The sequence below is a fragment of the Theobroma cacao genome, chromosome 9 (assembly GCF_000208745.1).
Source record: "Theobroma cacao cultivar B97-61/B2 chromosome 9, Criollo_cocoa_genome_V2, whole genome shotgun sequence".
Classification (NCBI taxonomy): Eukaryota; Viridiplantae; Streptophyta; class Magnoliopsida; order Malvales; family Malvaceae; genus Theobroma; species Theobroma cacao.
In genome coordinates, this window is record NC_030858.1 from 16,668,537 (window position 1) to 16,675,014 (window position 6,478).

The 6,478-nt window shown below is 35.3% G+C and overlaps 1 long non-coding RNA gene across 1 annotated transcript; it reads left to right on the forward strand.

The window, feature by feature from the left end:
• On the forward strand, positions 3,997–5,666 carry LOC108663355. Its single transcript, XR_001929326.1, has 3 exons — positions 3,997–4,037; positions 4,694–4,767; positions 5,638–5,666. It is a non-coding gene; the product is annotated as an uncharacterized LOC108663355 (long non-coding RNA).

Here is a 6,478-nt window from a genome sequence, read left to right on the forward strand (position 1 = left end):
CATTGAAACCATTGGTTTTCATTGTATCTTCTCACCTTTGATCCATATTTTCCTAATGAATGCCATCCCTATGCTGTAGTTACCACTCCGGATACCTTTCCTTATGTGCATAGGGATCTAAATGAGAAGGAACCAAACTGGTTTCTTTATCAAAACCACACCGACCTTGTGAGTTTGGATATGTTCACCACTACCTTCCATCAACTTTTTACCCGTGCATGCAGTTGGGGGCTTGGTCAACTTCTCCTCTAATGGTTGGGTCTTATCCGGCAACTAGTGGTCTCCACTTTTTATCACCGACCCCGGTAACTGTTCTATTGGCTTTTATGGTTTTCTTTCTTTTTATCCTTTCAGACTGTGACAGTATATGCATTCTTCACTGCCTATTGGACATAGTCATGGTGTCTAGTATTTTCCACACTATCACACGAGCCATGGCCAACAGTAAACTTCCACCGCCCTAGCATGGGTGGACCCTCAAGAAGAGAAAACTGCAGCTTGGTCCTTATCCATTGCTTCTAAGGCCAGAAACCCTTCTTGAATTCCTTTGATCTCACCCTTAATGTCCCACTATCTGTCAATACATTTGGTTAATCGTTGAGAGCCATTACCGAACCTTGAAAGTCGTCAACGACATCCGGTTGCTGTTTCTCTTGCACAGTAGCACCTGTGCCCTTAAAAAATCACTTATTTGTGCTAAATATCCCACCATGATCAGTCATTTGATACCCTATGATCGCTTGCCCTAGTTAAATGGCTGCATGAGGCTTTAAAATATTTTTTGAGATTAAGTGATTACTGTTCACCATCTCTGTTCTGCCATGTTCCATATGATCACTATCTCTTATTGCACCAATCACTCCAAACCTGTTAGAGATCATCACCAATTCTTTTTTCTTGATATAGGGAGATTATTTTCTTCTCTTGGGAGTCCTTGGCACCACTTTTACATTCCTTCCCCATCATTTGCCATTTCATACTTTGTTTCTAGTGTTTCAAACGAATCAGTTCTTTTCTTTTTTCTCTTTTAGGCGATGGATCTCTTTTTTCTTCCCTCTCCCTTCTCTTCTAATTAGCAGTCACAAGCTTTTCATCCCTTAGAGGCTTCTGCCGGATAGCACCCCACTTTTTCAATTGTGCCTCATCACTAGACATGTTGAGACACTATGCCCCACATGGTAGTAGTGCATGCAATATTCTAGTATCTTTGCAAACTCCACTTTTTGTGTACAACCACTAGTGATGGTCCTAGTTTGTCGATCACAAGTAACAATCCATACTTGATTCAATGAAGGTGTTTGGTAGTCATACTCAATGCAGACTCGTGCCACACTCGGCCATGAGCCATTCGCCATGGCTTCATCCATGAATAAGGATGTCTTATTGTCTTGGCAATCATCAACACGGCTGATTTCTTAAAAAAATAAGCTTGCAGGTTAGGAAATGAGATCTAAACAGGCACCAATGATGACTCTTTCTCTGGTTGTAAATTTGAGGACCATTTAAAAGCTCTCATCTTTTGGTTAGCTATAAACCATAATTGTCTCATCCAAAGTTGGTTGAGGTCATGCTTATTAGTGAGATGAATCAAAATGTGTTTGTAATCTACCCACCAGATCTTAGAGGCACCCACGAGTCCTATACCTTTGAAAGCAACCCGGATCTCATTCAAGCGCGGCATCTTGGAGAATTTCCTAACCATGGAGTGTTTCAGCAGCTGGGCTAAGGTTGCGATGTCATCGACAAAAAAGGAAGTAGCTAGCTGATCTTTATACCAAAAGGGTTCAAGGGTTGGAAGGATTATAGGGGCTTTGTCTCTTACCATTACAGACAAAAATGATTTTTTCTATGCACAGGGTGAAATAGGATGTTGTTTACAACTCTTTATCGAGTTTCTTGTAAAAATATTTCTCTTAATGAACTTACTATATGCCTATGCAAATTAAATTGAAAAAAGATTCACTAAGTTCATGCTCTAATCTTTGCTACGTATGGCATATAGGTGTATGTCTACCTTATATGCAAATTAAACCACCTAATCAACTAAGTGCATTCGAACATATGCTATTCTATTCAAAGTCTACTCTAAATTTCCTTGGTCAAGGTTTAACTTAAGTTTCCAATTCAATCAAATTGGTAATCAGGCAATTAGAAGCATTAAAAATAGAATACAATAAAAACCTTAAAACCATCAAACATAAGCAAAAGAATGATAAATAATTCAAACTACTTATTGAGTTCAAACATAATCTTAGATTACTAACTTAGTTTCCCATAATGTCACAAATCATCATCAAATAAAGTCTAAACATTGAAACCAAACCAAGAAAAATAAAGAATAACAAAAAGAATAAAGAAACTCCAAGAAATGATATCTTGATCTCTAAATCTTCTTGAATCCTTCAATTTCTTCTCAAATCCAATAAGACTTTTTTTCAATGATTTTGTGGCTGAATATTATCTCTAAATCTTTTGCTTTTCATCCTCCAAAAGTTATCTAAAAGGTTGCATCAATAGGGTTCGAGTTCGCGTCAAGAAATAAAATATGAATCAATAGGGATTTCTAATCAACAACTGGTGCGTGATGACCTACCTCTTCCTAGGCCACTACCTTGACCATTTAATGGTGAAAAAAACAAGGAATTCATGTCGAGGCACCGTGGCCTACCTTCTCCAAGGTCATGGCCTCACTTCCTCTGTGTTGGACTATTGAAATGCTTCAAATATGACAATGTTTTTGACCACCTTTAGGCTGACCAAAGCAACATGGTAAAAATGAGAGTTGTAGTGTTTTCTTGTAGCTTTCTTGAAATACCCCATACTTTGATATAGTGATAAATAAAGTTGATCGAATGCAAATTGAGGTCAATTAAAATGTTTAAAAGTGATAAAAGACGAAAGGAGTAGTTTAGGATAAAATATTTCGCAAGTGAGAAAATAATAATAAAATAATAATAATTTTATCGGAGGAGAATTTGTGAGATAAAAGGCGATTCGGAAGTCAAGTGAGGCATAATAAGGTATTTCACGTACCAAGGAGACAAGATAAAATTTTTTAAAATATTAATATTTAGCCGGATGTCGAAATCAGTCATGAAGAAGGATCATATGGTTGATCCAAGTGGGGGAGAAGATGACAAGCCCGACTCTATAAAAATAATTGTCATGACATACATGTGATGGATAGCATGTTTGCATGCTAAGAGAGTCCCGAAAATTTTTTTTTACAAAAGTCGGTATTATACCTAGACGTACAACAAAGTTGATTTAAGCCTCGAACTAGATCAAATAGAGAATTCACAATGAAATTAAGAATTTTAAAGTCCCAGAATGGTTTAATATGGTGATTCGGAGTTTGAGGATTAATTTGGAGTCAAACCGGAATTTTCGCTATCTAGGGGCAAAATCGTCATTTGCCACTTGGGGATAAAATGAAAATTTTTAGAAAAGATTTTTGGCCCCATTTGACTTATTGGAGTAAGAATTGAGGTTGAGAAGTGAAAAATTTTAATTTCGGTATAATTTGGAGTAAAAGGGTAAAATGGTAATTTTACCACCCGAAATCAAAAATTTAATTTTTGAAAGGATTTTGATCAAATTTAATTATTTGGAGTGTGAAATGAGTATGAGGAGTGCAAATTATGCATTATGGCAAATTTTCAATTTTTGGGGCAAAAATGTAATTTTTGAAAAGTTCGGGGGCAAAAGTGTAATTTTGAAGAATTTGCTCCACCAAAACTTTGGAAAAATCTGAAAATTTCACTTAAGACTTGGATAGATCAAAGGGAATGCATGGTGGAAAAAGTAGGACAAATGGATGGCTAGAAAAAAAAATGAATTAATAAAATATTTAAAATATGAATAAAATAATATTATTTCATTAAACAATAAAAAAGGCATAAAAAAATCAGCCCACCCATTCTTCTTCTTCAACATTCGGCCAAGCAAGAAACAAGAGAGAGAAAGGAGAAAATAAAACCCTAGCTAAGAAATTTAAAGGGAAAATAGGTGGAAATTCAAAAATCAAGTGAAAAAAGGTAACATTTCTTAAATTTGTCTTGTGCTTTACCTTTCCCATGCATTTTCCATCATTTTTCATGGTTGAATCATGTGATTTGAGGATGATTTGAATTCTGGTCATATGGGTTTAGAGAGAGAAAGTTGTTAGATAAATTTGATTTTGAGCTATGTTAGTGTTTAGTGTTAGTTTAGCATGTTTATGAGTAAAACAACAAGAAAAATATTTATCTTCTCCATGAATTTCCCTAGGCCGAATCTAGCCAATGGTATGTGAGGATGAGGTTGACTTTATTTTAAGAGAATTGGGTGGAAAAATGATGAATTATGAGGTTGGAAATTAAATGGGAATTTTCGGTGCAATAAATTGAAATTTTTACCCACTAGGGGTAAAAGCGTAATTTATAGTCCGGACTGATAAATTGGACCAAATTCACAGTCATTGAGGTATTGTGGATATAATTGGATAATTGAAATTGAAATGGATGGAATTGGAGTCGAATTGGGGATTTTAGGAATTTACACCGTGTATAGGCGAGTTAGGTCGGACACCGCAATTAAGCGATTGTCTAGACATTTCAAATCCTATCTAGTGCATACGCATGGATAAGAGCCTGAAATAATTTATGATAAATTGACACAATTTATTGAATTTTGTGTCATGGATTATGGATAGGTGGTGAGTCAATTGTTTCGGGTAAGAGACTGCACCCGAGGGCGGAAGATAGGAGTATTTCTACTCCTAATACTGTGAGTAAACTTATTATCGTCTTAATTATCTAGAGTAGTTTTATACAATTGTGTGATTTTAATAAAAAATGAGTTTAAATGGTAAATTGCTATGTTTTAAGAGAAATTGTGATTTTATAAAATGATTTTATAAATTTTCTGAAAAATCGAATATTGGTTTTGAAAATAGAGTAATTGGAGACTGCCTGCTTGTGTTGTAAATTTATGGTTTTAAATTGAATGGCTTATGACAATATATGAGCATGAATGGCTAAACTGATTTTGGTGTCAGAATTATTTATATTGTGTATTCAGCCTTGAGAGGCTAGATTGCGATAAATTGCCATGCCATGCTAGAATGAATTTTATTGAATTGGTGGAGTATATATTAATTATTTACTGCAGAGGGGGTTCCGTGGACCAGCCTATTAGAGGGGCACGGTAAACTCCATTATATTATTACCTCGAACGGAGAGGCGCGTAGGGTATCTCCTGGGGTAAAGCTTAGGGTTCACTTCACGCCAAACCACCACGTGAAGGGGAACTCAGCCAACGCCAAGGAACGGCTGTATTTTTCTCAAACAAAAATATATTTTAAGTGTATACAAAATTTTAACAGCCTTGGCGGACTCGGTTAGATGCCCTGCGCAAGGTATCACCGAGTATGAGTTTTGGCACGAGCCAAAGTTTTAAGAAATTCATAAGCCAAGTTGATTACTCGATTTATATGGATTGATTTTATTTGGTTGAAATGAACTGAAAGGTAATGAAATTACGGTATGATGACTTATTTTAATTGTCTCCATTTACTCGGCTTTAGATACTTTAGATGGTATCTGTTTACTCACTGGGATTATAAAATCTCACCCCTTCTTCCTATACATTTTTCAGGCTCAGGACAGTTTGTAGATAGTCGAGTAGGACGAGAACTAAGCTCGGAACTGCATTATAGAAAGTAAGAGTTCACAGTCTTACATCCTCTTGGTCAATTGGAGCCCACGTGTCATTGCAGATCAAAACTTATATTTTGGTTATCTGTATTTCTATTCATACAATTTTTACTTTACTTTCATGTGCGAAAAATTATTTACGAATATTTCTATAAAAATTTATTTTATGAGAAAATAGAATATTTTATTTATTATTTTTGAATAGTACTAGTTGTTAACAATTTGCTTTCAAATGAACGTTTTAGATACTTAATTGTTTTTAAATCATTAAATATATATTTTCTGCTTACCTACTACATTTTTAGCAAGTTTTGAGATTTTTGACGAAAAATTACGAAAATACCCCTGTGAGCCAGAAAATAATATTTTATTGTTCTTATTTGAAAATAACTTATGATTTTTTTGAAATGCGAGATTTAATAACTGTTGCTCACCGAGGAGATGCGAAAGTTGATGCTAAGCCTTGCGGGGTTTCAATCGACATTCGGGGTGAAGAATGTCTGTCGAGGCCTCGCGGCGGTTGTCACGGGCCCGATGGGGAGTTTCGGGTCGTGACATTTCTAATGGTCTAAGAATCACTTCATTTTGAGTTTGGTAGAAAATGTTATGGTCAAAATACCGAGACATGTGCAGTGAAGGTCTACATGTCATGAATACTTATTGTGGCAACTTTTAACCCATTTCATTGCACATCTACAAAATTAGCAAATTAATCAATAATAACATATATTAGGCACATTAACACCAATTTAAGCATAATTTTAACTAAGATTAGATTGACT